The sequence below is a fragment of the Pollicipes pollicipes genome, unplaced genomic scaffold (genome assembly GCF_011947565.3).
Source record: "Pollicipes pollicipes isolate AB1234 unplaced genomic scaffold, Ppol_2.1 Scaffold_4002;HRSCAF=4701_pilon_pilon_pilon, whole genome shotgun sequence".
NCBI lineage: Eukaryota > Metazoa > Arthropoda > Thecostraca > Pollicipedomorpha > Pollicipedidae > Pollicipes > Pollicipes pollicipes.
In genome coordinates, this window is record NW_023596420.1 from 6937886 (window position 1) to 6950474 (window position 12589).

The 12589-nt window shown below is 56.4% G+C and overlaps 1 protein-coding gene across 1 annotated transcript in view; it reads left to right on the top strand.

Moving 5' to 3' along the window:
- Positions 1 to 7399: 7399 nt before the first annotated feature.
- LOC119093471 (protein bark beetle-like) overlaps positions 7400 to 12589 on the top strand; it is a 56090-nt gene continuing 50900 nt past the window's right edge. Inside the window, 1 exon segment of the mRNA XM_037216425.1 lies at positions 7400 to 7411. The gene's annotated coding sequence lies outside the window, so the exon portion shown is untranslated.

The following is a 12589-nucleotide window of genomic DNA, read 5'->3' on the forward strand; positions in this document are numbered from 1 at the left end:
CACCTGCCCCTGCTGGCCGCCGCCGACGGCGCCGCCTGCCGGCTCGAGGACTGGCCCGGATGCCGGCTGCTCGTGCTGCTGCGACACTTCGCCTGACTGCCGTGACGCGACCACGTGGCACAGATCCAGCAGCGACTGGTACGCGGCCCCAACACATACAGCAGATGCAGCAGAGACAGGTACGCGGCCGAGAACGCAGCAGATCCAGCAGCGACAGGTTCGCGGCCCGAGAACGCAGCACATTCAGCAGCGACAGGTACGCGGGCCCCAGAACACAGCAGATCCAGCAGCGACAGGTACGCGGCCCCCAAACACACAGCAGATCCAGCAGAGACAGTACGCGGCCCGAGAAACGCAGCAGATCCAGCAGCGACAGGTTCGCGGCCCGAGGAACACAGCAGATCCAGCAGCGACAGGTACGCGGCCGAGAACACAGCAGATCCCAGCAGCGACGGGTACACGCCCCCAAACACACAGCAGATCCAGCAGCGACAGGTACGCGGCCCCAGAACACAGCAGATCCAGCCAGCAAACAGGTACGCGGCCCCAGAACACAGCAGATCCAGCAGCGACAGGTACGCGGCCCGAGAACGCAGCACATTCAGCAGCGACAGGTACACGCCCCAAACACACAGCAGATCCAGCAGCGACAGGTACGCGGCCGAGAACACAGCAGATCCAGCAGCGACAGGTACCACGCCCCAAACACACAGCAGATCCAGCAGCGACAGGTTCGCGGCCCGAGAACACAGCAGATCCAGCAGCGACAGCGTACGCGGCCCGAGAAACACAGCAGATCCAGCAGCGACAGGTACACGCCCCCAAACCACAGCAGGTCCAGCAGCGACAGGTACGCGGCCCCAGAACACAGCAGATCCAGCAGCAACAGGTACGGCGGCCCCAGAACACAGCAGATCCAGCAGCGACAGGTACGCGGCCCGAGAACGCAGCACATTCAGCAGCGACAGGTACGCGGCCCACCGTGTGCTGTGTTACCGGCCGAGTTGGCTCGGCTGTCCTGTGTGAGATGTCTGAGCCCCGCTACGTGCCGCGTTGCAGACCAAGCTGGTTGGGCTGTCCTGTATGAAATATCTGAGCCCGCTGTGTGCCGTGTTGCAGGCCGAGCTGGCTCGGCTGTCCTGTGTGAGATGTCTGAGCCCCGCTGTGTGTCGTGTTGCAGGCCGAGCTAGCTCGGCGGTCCTGTGTGAGATATCTGAGCCCCGCTGTGTGCCGCGTTGCAGGCCGAGTTCGCCCGGCTGGACTGCTCTGTGCTCGTGGTCTCATTCGGCTCGGTGGAGGGCGCCCGGCGCTGGCTGGCCGACACCGGCTGCCAGTTTCCGCTGCTGGTCGATCCGCAGCGGAAGCTCTACCACGCCCTCGGCCTAGCCAGGTCCATCGCCAAGGTAGTGGCGCCCGGGCTGCAGTGGGGAAGCGCAGGGGGTTTATACTGCGGCCTTCACTTGCCTGTTACTGAGACAGCGGTCTGGTAGGAACCTCTGACACTGTTACCCTACCCCATCGGGACAAATCACACCAATGCGCAGAATGGATCCGACAGCCGACAGAATTGCCTGACAGCATTCTGCCGGCTCCTGTAAGTGTGGTAGAACAACACGCTGCTTCGGGAGTTTACTGGGCAAGTGTGGCGGTGGCCGTTGTTGTTTAAATTTGGGATGCTAATTTAGCAGCTATGAGCTTACCGTTTTAGTCGTATTCTGAATTACGTTCAGCCGGTACACCAGATTTGTCGTCCATGCCTGTACCAATGTCCTTGCCTGCTCAAATTACTTGACTTGCAACAGTACATGATACAACACGTAAAGGTGTAGTCCCCCTAACAACAACACATATCCACTCAAGCTGTATTAAATTCGCCATGCAGATCAATTTGGTCCACTCCCAACCGTGCTCTTGTGCCGTCAAGGTTGATAGGTACCAGCCCAAAGTACGTACGTTTAGCAGCAAGGGAGGTGCACTATTTCCACTGGGTTAGAGCACCGCCCGATCCCCGGAAGGGTCTAAATGCGTGCCGATCGCGACCCTCGCCGGGCGGGTTGATATGCTGGCGATGGAGCACCGCCCGATCCCCGGGAGGGTCTAAATGCGTGCCGATGGCGGCCTCGCCGGGCGGGCCCATACGCTGGCGATGGAGCGCAGCCCGATCTGCGGGAGGGTCTAAATGCGTGCCGATGGCGGCCTCTCCGGGCGGGCCCATACGCTGGCGATGGAGCGCAGCCCGATCTCCGGGAGGGTCTAAATGCGTGCCGATCGCGACCTCGCCGGGCGGGTCATATCAAGGGCTGCTGGCCTTTTGCAGGAGCCACACAACTACCCGTTTGCCCCTGTGCTGTTACAGTTAACTACCTCCTTCATTGCATGTCATTTCCACCATAGCTATTGAAACCCCACTTTCTCTAAGCACATGGTCAGTACAAAGTGATGAGAAGGCGTATGGGTTTGACTGAGTTATCAATGGATGATTTCGGCGACGAAGTACGTGGTCTGACACACAATGACGGTAGGCGAATGAGCAATAATTAAAGGAAGGTCGCCACATCATTTCCACAGCAGCTGAGAATGCTTGCAAGATCGTGTGCCGCGCAGGTGCAGCAGGAGAGAGCGCTGCAGTTGTGTTTGTGCAGCAGGTGCGGCAGCACAGCTCGCTGCAATACTGCACAGGTGTTACAGGACAGAGTGCTGCAGCTGAACTTGTGCAGCAGGTGTGGCAGCACAGCTCGCTGCAGTACTGCACAGGTGTTGCAGGACGGAGCGCTGCAGCTGTGTTTGTGCGGCAGGTGTGGCAGCACAGCACGCTGCAGTACTACGGCGGCCAGAAGGCGGCCGGCCGGCCGCTGCCAGCCGCCTACCGCGGCGTGGAGGACGACCCGCACCAGATGGGTGGTGACTTCATACTGGACGGCGCCGGCCGGCTGGCGCTGGTACACTGCAGCACGAGCCCGCCCGACCGGCCCTCCGTCCAGCACCTGTTGGAGACGCTCGGCCGCCTCGGTGACGACCAGCCCCTAGCCGCGCCCACACGGCGCGCGCCGGCACCGGACCCGCATCCGTCGGCCAAGCTCGGCTGCTGCACAACTCCGCACGCCAGATTTCCGGGACAATCGGGCTAGATTAGAGTAGGTAGTGTGGGTAGCTAGGGCTGTATCCCAGTGTCTCAGCATGGTGCTGGTCCTCAGGCCCTATCTGGTCCACGGAGACCAGGCCGCCGCGGACGGATCGCCAGTCCGACGGCTGGCTGGCTCCTCAGTAGGCCGTGGTGCGGCCTGAGAGCGCGCCTGGCGCCGCTCGCGTGGAGATGGGTGTGCTGCCGAGGGGCGTCTCCACCTCAACCGCGGCCGGGCCGGGCAGGGCGGCGGACGGTGGCGCCGGGCCAGATGGCGGCCGCCGGGCGAGCCCGCCGCCGGGAGCCGGCAGTCTGAGGCTGGCGGCGCCACCGTCCGACGTCGGCTCGGCCTGGACCGGACCTGAGCCGACATCGGCTCCGCACCTCCGCCTCGATCGCGGCCGGGCCGGGCAGGGCGGCGGATGGTGGCGCCGGCCGGATGGCGGCCGCCGGCCTAGCCCGCCGCCGGGAGCCGGCGGTCTGAGCCCGCGGCGCCACCGTCCGACGTCGGGCCCGGCCTGGACCGGACCTGAGCCGACATCGGCTCCGCACCTCCGCCTCGACCGCGACCGGGCCGGGCGGGGTGGCGGACGGTGGCGGCCGGCCGGATGGCGGCCGCCGGCCGAGCCCGCCGCCGGGAGCCGGCGGTCTGAGGCAGGCGGCGCCACCGTCCGACGTCGGCTCGGCCTGGACCGGACCCGAGCCGACATCGGCTCCGCACACCCGCCCCTCCCCGCTACGTCACAGCGTGCCAACGCGGCTCCACGTGCTGTATTTCGCCAGCCACGACCGCCTCGCGGGGAGATGTATGTTTATCTTGGGGCCGAATCATGAGATCGGTGAGATTTAAAGGGCATTTGGTATCCCTGGTCATTCTCACTTTGACGGCATTACCTCTGCCTTGCAACTGACGGGCGACACAGGTGTGACCTCAGGGCAAAGACCTCAGGAATGTCCTGACTAGAACACAGTTATGTGCGCTTGTAATGATGGCTGTGCCAGCCCGCACATCGCACCGCTCCGGCGTCGAAAAACGCTGCTGTGTGTGCTCAGGCCAAGGTGAGCGTCAGGGAAAGGTCATTTGTGTTTAGTTGACAATGCTGCTTCAGGTAACATTAATTGAATTTAGTTGCATGACTGCTCTAAGTCAGTAGAATTGACCTGGATTTTACTTAATGCGCAAAGAGAGAGAAAACCTCGCATTTTTGTTCCAAAAGTGCTCACACCGCACAAGCCTACACTGGTTCCGACAAAGGTGATCTAACACAGCCGGCAAATGATCTGACCGTGTTGTATTTTGCCAAGGCAGCTGACCTTCACAGCTTGCTTGTCCTGAAATGTGTTGGGTTCACCTGGAGTGGTGCATAATTGATATCGGTGCACGATGGAATGGCTGATTTTAGACCCTCGGGCGATCCGGGCTCAATCCGGCATGGGGAATTATGAGGGTTGGGCTGTAGGCGTGGTGATAAGTCTGTGTTTTACGTTGCGCATTTTGAAGGAATCGCAAACGCCTCGGTTTGCGGATGCTTCGCGTCCTATGAACGGGTATGCGGATTGATTTATGGCCAGTGTGCTGGCATGGCATATCATTTAACGTATGTTTTTGAAGTTCTTGAGGGCCAGCGAAGGATTGCGACTGTGCGCATCATGTTTTAATTGTGACCAGGGCATTGATAACATTTAATTTCAGGAATGTTTAATGGTTTGCACGGCGGGTAGGGGGCTACAAAGTGTATTCGTACCGATGTTTCGGTGCCGTTTTTGGCTCACTGTCCATCACACCGACGGGTATTGAGCGCTCTGGTGTATTGCCAGTCGCCATTTGTCACTTTTCATTCCTGGTAATGAACCTGGACAGCAGGCTGTGAGAATTCCTGACGAAATGGCTCGAGGCCCAGTCAATGTTAACTAGAATGTGTTTGTTAATGCTACTTCTGCACATTTAGCGCCGGGTTATGACGTAGTATGGGGCCGCCATGAGAGCATGGACCTTGGATAGACAATACAGGCACGGAAGGCAACTTATGAAGGAGATGCTGTAATCTTAAAACGCATCGTAGTATGAATACGTTTATGGCGTGATGTTTGCAATGTACAATTATCGCGACACTATGCGTGCTTGAACGTATTATGTTTTACAAATCGCGGGTAATTATTTTGATCGATAGACCTCAGTGTAAAATATATGGGTATGCATGGAAGATGTTTGTTGAACAAAGCGTGAAAACGAGGTGAAAGGAGTCTGAAGATGTCCTGGCATTTATTTTTAGACGTAGACCATCTTCAGGTCAAAAGATCAGGTGGAGGCGACGTTCTGTGCGAGTGAAGGGGAACGAGGGTCCCCCTTTCGGGTAGGGGGCGTTAGTGGTTCGACAGCCACGCAACTTACGAAGAGGCCATCCCGATGCGACGAAAATTATAATGCTGAAGAGCGAGCCGAACATCGAACGTGAGGTCCGGAGCTCGGGACTCGTGAGGTGATAGCGACCCGCTGATGATGAGATGTTCTGCTGAACATCGAACGTGAAGTCCGGAGCTCGGGACTCGAGATGATAGCGACCTGCTGATGATGAGATGTTCTGCTGAACATCGAACGAGAGGTCCGGAGCTCGGGACTCGTGAGGTAATAGCGACCCGCTGATGATAAGATGTTCTGAGAGAGATAGCGACGTCCACCGTAAACCTATACTGTGTGGATACATCTGTATTTGTCCCGCGGGACAGCATGTGTATCTCCCTTGGATCTATTCCAGAGGGATAGAAGCCTACTGTCAGGCCCTTTGTCTGGGCGTTTGAGCCATTTTAGGGCATTTATTGCTAATGATCTGGAAAGCAGAAGCATTTTATTCTCCCCTTGAAGAAAGCGTTGCGTGCTTCTTCAAGGATTTCGCGCTGGCTGCTTTTCATCCTTCAGTTTTGTTCGCCCTCAGCGCTTATATCTAAAATAAGCTTGCTGCCACCAACCTTACTTGTCAAATAAGTAATACGACAAGACAATGGGCACTAAAATGGTTGAGCATGGAATGTCAAAATCGATTGCAACGCCGCCAAGTGGGCCTCACGAGGGGCGAACGCTGGGTACGGTAGCGCATTCAAGACACTGCGCAGCCGACAAGTGGCCAATGCCCACACAAAACGGCGAAAGCAAGCTCCATCGTCGTGTCTTTCTCACCTGCCGTCTTTTTCTCCGCTTCCCTTTTCCCTACTGATGTGAAAACCACGCGGGCAGTGTTCTGAGGCTAGTACCTAACCAAAAGGCGATGCTGGATCTGCTGCTGGGTCAGATTTGTTTTTGCCGCTGGCCGCTGGACTGGATCTGAATTTCGGGATAAACTTGGTTGTTCGTAGACCTGTTTTGCCTTTGGTACAATATTATTTCTAATGATCCTGTCATATGTGTTCAGCATGAAAGGGCACATTGTTCGAATGTTGGCTCTTGCATTGAAGTGACTACGAGCAATCTCATTCGGCCTGTGCATCAGAAATTCTCCGTGACTCCGACTCGGGCCGTTCTGTGAATGCGTGCCGGTCCCGTGCCTCCACCGCTGCAGTCCACCCCGCACAAACCACCGCTCGTCTCTCCCCCTTACAATTAGGTCCTACACGGGCCCACGCTCCGCCGCGGCCCCCTCTGCCTCTTGCGGGGAGGAGCTGGTCATGACAATGCACCTGTACTCCCGTCGCCGCCCCTCGGCCGCGCTCTGTCGTCCGTCAAGGTAGCAACGCAGCCCGAGCCCCATACGCGCCCCGCGCGACAGCACAGCGTCGGCGCTGGCGACCGCCGCCCTCGTGCGGACCACGCGCCCGAGCCCCTCCAGCACCTGGACTGACTGGAGCTTCGTACCTATGTGACGTCATAGTCACGTGACCGCGTTTAAACCTCCAATGCGTAACAGTGAGGCGGTTGGCCTGGGAGGGCGCGCGCAGGCGCGGCGGCGGCTGAGTGCCTGTGCGGCGGCGGAGCCGCGGTGAGCGTGGGCGATCGTGCACCGGAGCGACGGACAGCACGCGCGCGCTCCGGGAGCGGGCGGCGGCCATGGCGGGGCACGCTTGGCGACCTGCCGGCGTTGGTGTTGGTGGCTGCCGTAAGCCTGGCTGGCGCCGAGACGGAGGTCGGCGGCATCTACAGCCAACGGACGCGCTGGGAGCTGTCGCGCTCAGCCGTACGTGGCCAGCAGTGACGTGCTGGTGGAGGCGTCGGGTGCTCTGGAGATCGAGGCGGGCGTATTGGTGCGCTTCCGGCCCGGCATCGGGCTGACGGTGGCGAGCGGCCGCCTGCTGGCCAGGGTGAGTAGGGAACCCGATCTGACCAGCTGATGGGGAGCGGCGCGGCGCCGGCCCCCCTCCACCCCCGGCCCGCCGCCACCGTCGCGCGACCTTGAAGCGGCCGACCCGTTCCTCGGCCGAGACCCACAGCCGCGGTCCCAGGCCGCTGCCAGTGAAGCGCTGCCGACTGCAATACCACGGATGGATGCTGGCTGCTGACTGAGCGGGCTAGTTCGCGGTTCGCGATTTGAAAAGATGACGCAAACGGACGGCCACTGTGTGGCAATAACTGATTCATGTCTTTGTCTGGAACTTCCTATCTATGTAGTTACGCGGGGGTACGGGCCGGGCGCCTAAGAGGGTCTTCGCCCCCGCCACCTCCTTAGCACATGAACAATTTGGCACCTTTTCGTCCCATGAAGGCGCCCCTATCATATGAAGCCTGAGGATGAGCGCACCAAATCCCAGGTGCGATGTACTTCTGAACCCAAGTGAAAGGGCGACTGGATGATGTGGGGTTGCCCTAAAAACATGGGTGTGTCTTGCCCGGGTGGAGGGGCATCCCCAGGCCAAAGGTAAGGATACGCCCCAGACGTATGCTGAGAGCCTTACGGGTGGGTAGAGACTAACCACTTGAATTCGTCGGAATCTGTCAGCGGTTATGGGTGCAAAGTGACCTTTAACATCAGCGCCCTAATCCCCAAATCACCAGCGTTAGTGATGGAGCGTGTTTACTGTTAATGCCCCAGCAGAGGCGCCTGTCACCCAGGCGTGGAGTGCGGTGTGATGGTAGAGGGACGTTTGAGGGTTCAAACAGAGCGGCACACCTGGCTGGTGGAAACTATAGGGATGTACAATGCCTCGAATGCACAATACCCCAACTGGGGATGCCCACCGCCTTAGTGTACCGCAGCATAAAAAGGGAGTTGTTCACCATTACATTGAAATTCGAACTGAGAAGCAGGGGTGTAGGGGATACTGGAAAAGTGAAGGCGGTGAAAGAAATGCTGGCTTGACGCAACATTTTTAACAGGAAGATAAACGGGTGTTACAGGTCTCAAAGGGTAGCGGAGGGGGTGCTCCGCTGCGCTGTCAATAACTGGTGGCATGGCGTCATTATTGTTGACGTCAGAGCTACGTGATACGGGTTGACTGGGGACCAATCGTGCCGCTGGCTGCTGCACTGAGTCACGTGCAAGTAGGGAGGGGTGCAGGCAGGACTTGTGGTGCTTAACATGTGTATAGGATTTGGACTGAAATAGCCATCCTGAAGATCATTCGGTGAAGTTCACAGCCCTGTCCGTCTCAAAATCTAAGCCCCTCTAAATTCTCAGCTAGGCGCCCGTGAAAATGTGCAACCTTTTCGTGCAACTATTTCAAGGTCACCCAGACATTCATGACGCCATAGCTTCATTAAAATCCTGTCATTTCATTGACTATCTGACATGACATTGACGGCGATCAAAGCCAAGACAAATATTTGCAAGCAAGATTTCCGGATATAAAGGACGTTGATTCCCTCTCCATAGTGTTGTGCAAGATACGATGACGTAATCAAACAATGGCGCATTGAGGAGCATACTTACTATAATAGAGGGGCTGTGTTGTCTAGAGCAGTCTTTTCCCACTTTATAGCATGCCATTTATTATAATAAGCTTATTTCATCACATCTGATGTTTGCTGCAATATCTTTCAGTGTGGAACATTTCCTTTAATAGGAGACTGCAGTCCCAAGCCAAAGTAAAGGTACTTCCCAAACAAAGGTCATAATTTTAGTTTGGGAACCAGAGGTTAATGAGAGCTTACGATTGAAAGCATGGCAATGAGACTGCCAAGCGTTAACAACGCATAAATACATGCATAGTTTATAAGCAAGGTATACACAGATGACATTTTTCATGTGTAAAGGTATGTATTGCATTGAGAACGGGCACCAATTGGAGCGCGTAAATATAAAGCCAGTATAGGCAGACCTTGCTTTCGCACATGAACGGCGTGCTTCAGGATAATCATCCGCAGCTCGGCTTTCCTACGACGAGCACAGCCAATTATTATATGCCAAAGCTCATCCCACGAACCCTCTTTAGTGCACATGGAAAATCTAAATACCATGAACCTGCTCTCGGGCTTAAAAAAGCAAGGATGGAGCTCAGGAACAATTGGGAGATGGATTCAGTCGTTGACTGTCATTGGTTAGTCATTCAGGAGGCCTCCGCAAACTAAATGACCTGGAATGAATTCTGGCAAATGCATGCAAACTCGAATTCAGATAACAAAAGTGATGCAGGATTTGTGTATGTATGTGTGCCACATATATTCAACACTATAGTATAGAAATGTCGGTGTCAAATATGTGGTACGGTTTCCATGACGATCTGTTTAGTTTCCGAAACAGAATGCATATTATTTATGGATTTTGATAAAAGTCCTTCCAATGTTTCAAAGCATGTAAAACTACCGAAATGCAGACCTTGCCCCCAGGACAATAAGGGGAACGTCTAAATCCTGGTAGACCAACGTTCATAAACGTAGACCCCTCGGGCGGTTTGCCCCATAATCCCAGCGAGGGACCGCTGACTGCGGCCCGGCCCGGCGTGCGGGCGTGCCCGCCCCACGGTCGCGTGAGTTGCCGGCGGGCACGCGGGCTCGCCCTCCACGGGGTTCCACCCAGCTGCCGGCAGCCGCCAGCCAGCGCTGTAGGTCGATACGCTCCTGTCACTGCTAGTCAGCACTGCAAGTCGATACGTCCCTGATACGCTCCTGTCACTGCCAGGCAGCACTGCAGGTCGATACGTCTCTGATACGTTCCTGTCACCCACCGGCCGTTGAAACAAGATAGACAAAGATTCGCAGCCAAAATGTCCAGTGCGGTCAGCAGGGCCGTCCCCTCGCCGCAGTCTTGAACAGGACTACGGCGGGGCGTGGCACTGCATCTTGGGCACATCCAGAGTTGGTGCCGTGCAATCCTTTACTGTATTTGTCCCCTGGTCACGGAGACGGTGTGTTGCGGACGGCAGTAGCACCCGCCTTTTGGGATGCTGGAGCATGCGGATTTCCGTGTTCATTCGCCGTCTGGTCATTCCGTGCGAGGTCGGCACGAGTCATCAACGCTGTTGTAGACGTCAGCCATCGATCGGCTCTCATGACTAGAAATGCACCTACATCATGGTGTGGACACATGATATCATTATCTTTGCTTGGGGTCATATTCATGATGTGGAATATATGTGAGACGTTAGCGGAGATTTTGTCCAGGAGGGGGGGAGGGCAATGATTGTCAAAACATAATTTAACCCCTTTCCAGACAGGAAAATAGTTCAAATAGCCCCCTTCGGTGCTAAAAGTTGCAGTTTTTTATTTAAGGGCCCTGCTTGATTTGGAAAATTATTTTGATGCATTGGAATACCGTCTTGATGTGCCGATGTTTTCTTAGTTCTACCGGCATTATAAACTGCTAACAAGTAGCGGGGTCTAAAGCCCAAATCCTGCTTACGCCACTGGATGCGAGGTTTTCGCATCGTCCTCAAGCGAGCGTGAGCCCTCGAAATGTCTGGATTGGTGTTGAATGACCAGCACTTCTGGGATCTGGCGTCTGTGGAATCAAACCGCACCTGGCGTTAATTTCATCCACAATGGTTTGTCTTCAGCACTGTCAAATCCATTCTGACAAATGATCTTGCTTTTGTCACGTTATTTTTTTTCTTTTCGTATGGCGCCTCGCCGCCAGTGGCCATCAAACGGCCACGTGCCGCTAAGTCCCGCGCCGTGCATGTAGTTAATTTGGGGCTGACTGAGCTGGGGCGGCGCGTGACGGCCAGCGGATCGGCGGCGGCCGCGCTCAGTCCCATCCGCCGGCCGCAGCACACCGCTAGCCCTGCGGTCCGCCGCCGCGCGCGCGCGCCCGTGGGAAGGCCGACGCGCCCCGCGGACTGGCGTGGACACCACGCACGTGTGGGGGACCGGGCCCGCTGGGGCCGCTACAGCCGCCTGGCGACCATTTCCGCGGCACCGGTGACACGCACGGGGTCGATGGGCACGGCGTGCGGCTTTGTCGAATGTTCTTGGTCGGCGCCTGTCCGGGCGGTGCCTGGTGTCGTCTCTGCTGGACGGCACCGGTCACGTCACGGCTCGTCACGCGCCGTCACGCGCCGTCACAGCGGCCGGCGCGCGCCCGCTGGTGGCGCCGCGCCGCGTGATGCGTTTATTGCTCCCTCGTCAGCACGGCCGTTCGCCGCGCCAATCACGCCGCCGACGACGGTGCAGCTGGTTATTAGCCCGGCGCGGGGCGGGCCGTGTTCGTGTGCTCGTGTCAGGCCAGGTGTGCGTGTTTGTCTGCTGTTTGGTCCGACTGTAGCTCCGCTGACACCACAGAGGCTCCAGACGCGGCTTGGAGTGCAGGCCCCGACGCCTGGTGCTTAACGGAGTGAGCCTGCGTGGTTTCATGCCGCTGTCTTTTCAACAAGAAAGAATCACCGATCTCTTCTAACTCCCTCAGGGGCCATGGAGGCTCTCCCAAGTTGGGGACCAATGAGTACTTTTAGCTGTTGCTTTCATTGAACGCGATAGGACCAACATTCGGTTCTCAGAAAGTGGGTGTTCAGCCCCCCCCCCCCCACCCCCCACCTCCCCTTCGGTTCCGGCGCCCTGCCCTCTCATAGAGCGGGAGCCATTGGCTCGCGCCGAAAGCGGGCGTTAAAGGTGTTAGACATCGTTCCAAACGTGATCTCCGTAACATTGTCTGGAAATCAGCGACACGCTTTCTTTACTGCCCCGAGGAAATATTTGGGTTTGCAGACTCCGTAATCGTTGAGGTTTGTTTTAGATATGTTAGATAAAGATACGTTAACTAAATTACATTTAGATATGTAAAACATTATATATATATATATATATATATATATATATAACATTTTAAGATATCTAACACATTCTATATATAACATTTTAGATACGTTAACCAAATCATTTCTTTGGTCCATCACCAGGACCAAAATATTTGCATGGTAGACCGCGACCAAATTGCGTTATAGATGGCATGGCATTACATGCACCCGTGCAAAGGATGGCCTACGAATGTAGTGGCTTATTTCGATAAGACTGGGTTTCCAGAACGCTCCAATCTAGCGGAAACACCAGCACACGTTAGCTTCGGGCCCCTAATCGGCCATAATCTCGTCAGGCGCGTCAAGGCATCTCGG